At 44.5% G+C, this 9,042-nt stretch overlaps 1 protein-coding gene across 2 annotated transcripts in view; it reads left to right on the top strand.

Annotated features, from left to right (window-relative positions):
• Positions 1 to 9,042, top strand: part of Dnmbp (dynamin binding protein) — a 100,493-nt gene that overhangs the window by 6,650 nt on the left and 84,801 nt on the right. The window contains exon 2 of one of the 2 annotated variants that reach the window (XM_013348204.2): positions 1,717 to 1,784. The exons of the other annotated variant lie outside the window; for it this stretch is intronic. The gene's annotated coding sequence lies outside the window, so the exon portion shown is untranslated. The remainder of the gene's footprint in view (positions 1 to 1,716; positions 1,785 to 9,042) is intronic. 2 annotated transcript variants of the gene reach the window in all.

Below are 9,042 nucleotides of genomic sequence, written 5' to 3'. Positions count from 1 at the left end.
GCGTGTTTCATCCCACTGGTCTGTAGTTCCACGTGTTTCATCCCACTGGTCAGTAGTTCCACGCGTGTTTCATCCCACTGGTCTGTAGTTCCACGCGTGTTTCATCCCACTGGTCTGTAGTTCCACGCGTGTTTCATCCCACTGGTCTGTAGTTCTTGCTCCGGGTTTTTTTGCTCCGCTTTTTACTATAATGATGTCATAGTCATTTTCTGATGGCCAGCACAGCGACTCATTCATTTTAAGGTTTATGTAACTGTTCCTGGACCAAAGTTTACTTTTCCTTATAAATTTGGAGCACATTCATTAAGTTACTCAGAAATTATATTTTGAGATATTTTTATTGGGATTATATTAAATGTGTAAATTATTTGAATAGGCTCGATATTTTCTTAATGGCGACGTGTTCTACTGAAAGAATGTAAATGTTTTTCCACTTACCTTATTTTTCTAGCATTTTTTTAGACCTTGGAATTAATTTAAAACTGACAGAAGAGTTCTAACAATAGTACCAGGAGCTCCTGTATGCTGCTTCTCTGGAACAACCCAGTGTTAGCGTCCGGCCGTTGCTTCATGACGCCCTCTGCATGTCACGTTTCCCTCATCCTTTTGAGCTGGGCACAGTCTCCTTCAAGTTTTCACCTCTAGGTACATCAGCACCTTGGGCCAAACTCAAGGCCTCGGGCATGCTAGGCAAGCGCTCTACTGCCGAGCTGTCCTCAGCCCTTCATTATGGAAACTCCTTCATGAAACCCTAGAAGGGCGTTCTTGAGACTTTATGTTTTGATCCTATAGTGAATCATATTTCTTATTTTCTAGATGGCAATCTGTAGTTTAAGATGCCTAACATGGCTTTTTCTCTCATTTTTTTTTTGTGCCAGCTACTAAATTCTGGCTCTGCTGTTCTGAAACATGAATGAATTTCTGTAGGAAAGCTTGCAAGTGTTTTTATTAGGAGCAATATCCTTTTTTTATTACTTAACCTTGGCCTACTTTGTGGGGCTACAAAATATACAAATTAGGAAATTGGTATTTCTCAGTTTTGTATTTTCTTTCTTTCTTTCTTTTTTAAACCAGCAGCACCCAGAATGTCTCCCACCCAAGTACTAACCATACTCAACCCTGCTTAGCTTTCCCACTCAGATTTAGGATGATGCTACTGTAGACAATTCTGTATTTTCTTAAAAATTTCAATAGTGTCCCATACACTATGCATTGTCAATCTTTTGTGAAAAGAAGGTTAAAGGATTTCATCAAAACTCTAGTTGAAATGTCTTTAAATTGGTACAAATTGTATATTAACATGAATATAGTCCTAGTCAGGCTTGGTGCAATCTGACCAAAGAATGCTGTGCCTTCAAAAGCCCCTCGAGGTGCCATGAAGCCTCTGCAGGGAACCCATCAGCACAGTACAGTGAGTGCTTGACAGAGTCTACCAACGGCGTTTCAAAACTAGTAACAGTAACAGTAATAAAATAATCCACTCCTGTGCTCAGCAGCAGAGGAAGGTGTTGCCATGGGATCAGAGTCTGTAGACCCTGTGTGTCCTGATTATTCTAAACAGACCTTGTGCATGGCAGCCTCGCCTCAGGGTGTCATTCATTTTGTCTTCTAGCTCCGCCCCCCCCCCCCACGGTAGTTAATCATATCCTTGAAACAGTGGTGGTTGTGTAGCTTCTTCCCCGTCTGTGTGCCTTATTTCTTTCTCTTTTCTTATAGCGTTGGCCAGGGCTTCCAGGACCACGTCAGAATGTTCTGCCAGATGCGTCCTTGAGAGGCTGAAAAGAGTGAGCCTAAATTTTTCCCACTTTGCATGGCAGTTTTTCATTTGTTTAATATTTGGTAGGTTTGGTTTTGTTTTAGACGGGGGTCTCGCTATGTCGCCTTGGCTGCTCTGGAGCTCTATATGGACCAGGCTGGCCTCAGACTCACTGAGATCCACCTGCTTCTGCCTCCCAGTGCTGGGATAAAGGGTTCTGTTCATATGTGTGCCCTTTATCAGGAGCAGGTGTTTCCTCCTGCTTTTCTATCAAGGATGGCTGGATAGATAGATTAAACCTTATGGAAAACTTTGCCAGATTTTTCCTCCAGGAAATAAGATGGCTCCACTCCAGCTGCAAACCCAAATCTGACGCGTTATGGCTAAGTTGTTACTAGCAGGACATAAATAAGAGGCTTCAATATTTCCGCACTCTACATCCGTTAATTTATGGTCAAATCCCAAGAGTCTAACGTAAACTTGTTTCCCAGTGAGCTCTCACTTTTCCTTCTGATGTGGAGAGTCAGAACTGAAAAGGCTGTGTGAAGGAGGAAGGGTCATGGTGACCATTGCAGCTGTACTGGTCAGTGTGATCGTCAATAAAGACACGAAAAACCAGTTCCCTTGCTCTGGGTCAGTTTCTACTCCTGGTGTAAATCTTCAGGGTATTTCAAGAGAAAACTGCAGTTATTTAGCAGGTAGAGACGTAGATAGCTCCCCAGTGACAGTTATGCTTGTTGGTGGATTGCTGGGCCGTTAGCTACCATTGTCCCTTCTCTCCCACTTCAGATCAGTATCCCCCCATTATAAAAAAACTGTATGTATTAAACACAGAGAGTTTGTAAAATATAGAAAAGCAAACTTATAATCCTGGCTTTGGTGCCAACCTCTTAAAGGCTTTATTTCACTCCCATCTGGTTGTGGAGGAGGGGATGTGCTTAAACCAGGGTTTCAGTGCCTTCCTCTTTTTCAGGGATAATCTGAGCTCACCGTGATCTCATCTTGGTCCCCTAGGAAGGATCAAGGAGGGTAGCAGGCTATGATTAGCTTTAGGTATGGGGAGAGAAGCCTGTGGGTCTCCTGACTGAGCCCAGGGGAGCCACCATGCACTGTACACCAAGCTCAACATTGTAGTTGAACATGGAGCATCCGTGGTCTAGAGCCCGACAGAGCGGGTCCCAAATCTGGGAGCAGAGGGTACCACTTTGGTGATTTTTACCCTTTAGCATCAATTCAGTCCCTGATTCTTCTTTCTTCACATCACATTTTCATTTAAAGTCAGGGTCTCAGTGTGTAGTCCTGGTCTTTGGCCTGCTGGACTTGCTATGTAGACCAGGCTGGCCTGGAACTCGCAAGTATCCTCCTGCCTCAGCCTCCAAGTTCTGGGACTATAGGTATACAGTATCACACACTTGGCTTTTGTTTTCTTTCGACTCCAAAATAAACCTCCACATAGTCATTTTGTTTCCCTAATCCCGGTCTTGTGGGCTGTCCTATATGGGCATGTAACAAGCGGGGAGTGAGCAAACTCCTAGTTAGCATTCCTGTCGTCAGCAAGTTCAATTCCACACAAGGGCGCTTCCTCCTCATGATCATCCCTTTCTCCTGATTTGCTGGAGTGTTTGTTTCCAGTTCGCATTAACCCTTGCCTCTTTCTGGAATCCCAGAGAGAGAGAGAGAGAGAGAGAGAGAGAGAGAGAGAGAGAGAGAGAGAGAGAGAGAGAGAGAGAGAGAGAGCGCCCTACAAAGACAAGATTTTTTTTTTCTGTCAAGTTATCCCAAGCACCTCTGTCACTATGCCCCTACAAGTGAATCTATCTTGTGACCCAGAGACAGGAAACCCACAGGATGAGAAATGACAGTTCTCAGCCTCCTTCTAAGGTGAGGGTGGGGTAGTGGGATTTCATTGCTCCCTGAGAATGTGAAGAGGGTCAGGCACACCATCCACCCAGAGAGACACTGCCATTGTGCCAGCCTCTGCTGGGGGCAGGAAGAGCATGCTGCCTTTTCCTGAAAGCAGAATAAGGATTTGTGATGGGAGAGGGACCGGGAGAGAATGGCTGGTGCTGACGTTCAGCCACGGGTCCTGGCCGCGTGCACGCTGGGCATTTTTCTCATGACTTGATTCTTTTAGCGTGAATGAGCCTGCCCCATCAGCAGAAAAAGTTGCAATGGAAGTGCCGAGCTGTACTTCACTCCCCAGCCTCACGCCCCATGACCTCCTCTTTCTGGTTTGTTCTCTCCTCCCATGCCTAGTAAACTAGACACTTTTTTTCACCTTTTCTGTTGTTTCTAACAATAAGTATTATTCTGGATCTCACTCTGGGCTGTTGTGCCAGAAGTCACATTCACAGCGTGGTGTGGGATGTTAGCAGTCAGCTGCTGCAAGGTCGTGATAATGCTGTCCCCAGGCCATGGCCCCTGCCTAGTGCCCAGCACTCCAGCTACTCAGTCAGTTCCCAAGCCCTGCTGCCCTGGCCTGATCCAAAGCTGCTCCTGTATACGCATGTCCTTCTGTCTCTTCACTTTCTCCCAGTCGACAGGTCTCTTTCTCTCTTGTAACAGTACATGTGGCAGTACGAGTCTTATTCTAGTTATTGGTATGTCGTCTGTCCAATTTACAGTTTCATTAGCTGTCCAAATTCAAACGAAGGGAAGCTAGAACCGATGGTGGTGCACACTTGTAAGGAGGGTTGCAAGTTCAAGGCCAGCCTGATTTATGGGGGAGACCTTATCTCCAATATGATGTGATGACATGATATGATAGTTAATATAATATCCAGCAGTGAGCTTGTTAGCCAGTTCCAAAAATGCTCAGCTCAATTAATATTCAGGATGATTATGTGGAAGGTGATGCTTTAGCCCTGTTTAAGGTAGAGACACTCGATGTATATGATAAGGAACCTTCTGTAAAGTTCTGTTGCTGACTGAAACAGATCTCTGCCCTAAAAATTTGGATTAGTTTATCTGCATAGACCCTGCTGTTTGCTGTGGTGCACCAAGGCCAACGAGGGCTAACCTCAAACTCATGGTGGTCCTGTCTCGGGGTCCCAAGTGCTAGGATTTCAGAAATACACCTTCAACTTTTAAATTAGTTAATTTAATATATGTGTTTATTTGCTTATGTGTGTCTCTTGTGGGTTCACATGTACCACAGTGCACTTGTGGAGGTCCGACAACAACCTTCAGGTGCTGGCCCTTGCCCTTCTATCTTGCTCAAGACAGAGTCTTCTTGCCATTGCATAAACCAGGCTCTCACTGTGCTGCCAGCTTCTGGAGATGGTCCTGTCTCTGCCTCTGCCTCCCTGTTGGGACATGCTGGAATGCAGATACACACTGCTGCCTCCCTGTTGGGACATGCTGGAATTCAGATACACACTGCTGCCTTCCTATTGGGACACACTAAGATGCAGATATACACCCCTGTTGGGACATGCTGGGATACAGATGTGTGTACCACTGAGACCAGCTTTTGGGTGGCTTCTGGAGGTCATCAGTCTTGTATAGCCTAACTGAGCCATTTCCCTAGCACCATTATTTTCTTAAATAATTTATTTAAAAAGACAGATCCAAGAAAATGACAGAGTTTGTAATTCATCCATTTCTTAAGCAGTCTTTAATTTGTTTGTTCTAAATTTAAATTAAAATATTTTGCTTATAATCTGTTTGTTGAAGAAACTGGCCATTTGTCCTAATGTTTCCTACAATATGGATTTTTTTTAAGAGCTTGGTTGGCTCAATTTCACTCTAGTTTCTATAGTGAGTTAGCTTACAACTTACCCTTTCATCTGATGGCCATTGCAAAAGGTTCCAAATTGCTCAATCACTCACTATACATAGAATTCACTGGCCCATATAATTTGGTCTCGCCCTGAGGTCATTTCTGAGGAGTCTTCTAGAGTGTTCCAGGTGTCAGAGAGTGACATTATCTATAGCCAGCCATTTCCATATCAACACATTGTGCCTTGAAAGGATTTTGCAACTATCTGGCAGGGAAGTTTCCCTGTTCCCTAGTGCTGGGGGTGGAGGGTGGGGTGGGGGCCTCTAGCTTTCTTCTTTAGGGACTGTGTGTTACTTTAAGGATTCCCAAGCTCAGTGGCAGGACCTTGTTGGCATGTCATCTAACAGTATCGATCTGTTATGGGAAAACCCTGAGGACCCCTGGAGGGGTAGTGAGGAGAGAGTGAGTTTGCTTTGGAACCGTACTCTACAGGCGCCTGTTGTGGTCCTAGAGACTCAGCAGCTCTCAGGACTGGGTGTCATGATGCTAATACAGAAGATTCTGAACCCACAGATTTTAGTACCCCAGGTTCTGGCTGCCGGTGTCTGGAGTCAGTAACTCTTGTATCTAGATCACTGTGGACTTCCAGGTTCCTTTCCTTTCTTCCTTTACTTTGGGGGCTTTGTTGCCTTTGCCTTCCATCACCTGGTGCTTCTGATGCTTCTGTAGGTTAGCAAACCAGTGTTCAAGTAGCACACATGAATGCTGTTGAAGTTTGATCTGTCGTTGATTCAAAGGTTCTAAGAAGAAAATATATCAGTTTTGATGTGTGATGCCCCTCTGTATGCTGTGAATAAAGACGCCGATTTGGCCAATAGCCAAGCAGAATAGGGTCAGGTGGGAAATCCAAGCAAAGATATAGGAGAAAGGGGGCAGAGTCTGGGAGATGCCAGCAGCTGCTGAAGGAGTAAGATGCCAAAGCATTACTGGTAAGCTGTGGGGCACGTGGTGATATACAGATCAGTAGAGAAGGCTTAATTTAAATGGTAAGGGCTTGTTAATAATAATCCTGAGCTGGTAGGATGAACAGTTTGTAATTAATATTAAGCCTGAGTGGTTATTCAGGAACTGGTGGGTGGGAGAGAAACCTCCAGTTACACAGTGTCAGTATTTTAGATAGTGTCACAGTTAGTCTTAAGGTCAAATAGTTAATAAACTAAGACACAGAGAAGGACATTCAGTGAACTGCTTAGAGCCCTAAGGAGACCGGTCATACTAGTAATAGGTTTGCTTTTATTAAAGAATTAGTTAACGGTAAATCACTGAGAAGCTTCCAAGTGAATTTGACCAATATCCTCAAAGTTTATTCTTATATTCCATAGAGGAAATTCAAACTGGGTCAGTTATCTCTTATTATGACTTGAAATGCTTAAAATTAAAATTAGCTTTTTGTAGGGCAGATGTTAATCAGGGCGACCTGCAGCCCTGCGGCCTCACGTTGTCTCCCTTTGCAATGATGAGAGAAAAATAAGAAGTGCTTCAGGTCGGCATGGGGGCACACTGTAATCATAAGACTTGGGAGACTGAGGCAGGAGGATTGCCACAAGTTTGAGGCCAGCTTGGGCTACACAGTGAGTTTCTGGCTAGCATGAAGTACACTGTAAAATCTTTTCTCAAAAAAAAACTCTAAAAATCAAAGTCAAAAAATTAAAAAAATACTCATTATTTATGCCTAACCAAAGGAAGCATCAATGCATACAAAAGGTGGTGACAGAGGTGAAGGCCACCTGCGGTTGCAGGCTGGTAGTCTGACTATAATGCTGAATTACAGTCTTTTGTTTTGTTTTTTGAGACAGGGTTTCTCTGTAGCTTTGGCTGTCTTGGCTGTCCTGGGACTCACTCTGTAGACTGGGGTGATCTCGAACTCACAGAGATCCGCCTGCTTCTGCCTTCCTGAGTGCTGAGATTAAAGGCATGCGCCACCTCCGCCTGACCTTGTGTTGCATTCTTGCTGTGCAGTGAAGACAGTTGCTTTGCTGTGTCTTATTTATCTGCCTGTGTTGTTTTCGCTTGGGCAGAGGGCCAAGCAGGTGCACAGGTACGTGGGGCCTTAGAGTACTGGATGGCATTTGGTTTGCCTGACACTGGGGTGCATGATTAGGAGGAGGGCAGGAGATGAGGCCAAACCTGTGGTGGGAACTAGGTCTTAACAAGGTGTGTCTGCCCAGCGGGGGAGTTTTACTGCAGGTGGCGGCTGGAAGAAACCCAGGCCTAGAGAAGTGTGTGGGTTTGCGGTTTCCTAGCCACAGTGTGAGGAGCAAGGCAGAGGGAGATGAGATTTGGAGGCAGCGTGCAGGATCCTCAGAAAAGACAGGTGGAGGCAGATGGCTGTGTTTGATGATTTAACGGCAGAGCTAATGTTCTTTCCTAGAAGTACAGGGCATTTTTTATGTAAGTAAACAAATTAATTTCATATCCTCCTTTTATCCCCAGAAGGTATTTGGCAAAGGCTTTCTTGGACCCACACATAGGGATCTCCTTTGTGACTGCCAAAGCCTGTGGCTATTATGAACACACAGCTCGCCTACTCCTGGTAGAAAGGGATGTCCTCTGCTCTTTCCCCATGATCAGTACCCACAGAGTCACGTTTCTCCCTCTTCTCAAGTACACAATTGCAATTTAGAGAAGTTAGCTCCGCCCAGAAACGCTGCCTTGACTGTGTTATTTATGCTGCGATTAGTCTGGGTGGTGATGGTCCTCCGCCTCTGTCTCTCCCCCTCCCCCATGATTGGCACCATCACAGCAAGCACCTCTAGCCCCTACTCTTCTCCTGACACATGACCAGCCAGCATTTTCTGAGTGTCTGCCTTTTGTTAGGAGGTGTTCCAGATGTTTAGTGACATTTCAGATTTAATCCCTGTTTTACACTGTGAAGTAGACGACTATTATCTTAATTTACAGATGAAGAAACTAACATTCCGAGGAATTGCCTATTGACTTTTCTGAGGTCACAGAGCTAGAGATTGAAGCTACGGTTGGGGGTGTTGCTCACTTTGTTGTGAGTTTGTCTAGCACGCGTGGAGCCCTGGTTTATATCGCATCACATGTACCAGGTGCTGTGGCCAATCATGGCAGAACTGGCAGGTACATGCCAATAATCTCAGCGCTTAGGAGGTGGAGCCAGGCCATCTGTAGCTACATAGTGAGTTCAAGGTCAGCCTGGGATACAAAAGACTTGTCTAAAACACACACACACATACGAAAAAGGAGGAGGAAATTGAAACTAATGATGTCTCACTTAAGGGTCAGATCCTGTTATTTATTTATTTATTTATTTATTTATTTATTTATTTATTCAATCTAATAGTAAATATGATTTCCCATTTTAAATTTGCTCATTATTTCTGGATAGAGCATGTGCATAGAATGCATCAGGCTCTGGGGTCAGTATTCAGCAACACACACACACATAAACTTCTTTTAAGAATACTTATTTATATGTACATGACTGCGTGTATGTGTGTCTTGCTATAGCACATATGTGGAGGTCAGAAGAAAATTTGCA

This window comes from Microtus ochrogaster, chromosome 8 (assembly GCF_000317375.1).
Source record: "Microtus ochrogaster isolate Prairie Vole_2 chromosome 8, MicOch1.0, whole genome shotgun sequence".
Lineage (NCBI taxonomy): Eukaryota > Metazoa > Chordata > Mammalia > Rodentia > Cricetidae > Microtus > Microtus ochrogaster.
The sequence above is the reverse complement of the archived record's forward strand: the minus strand, read 5'-3'. Positions and strand labels throughout refer to the sequence as shown.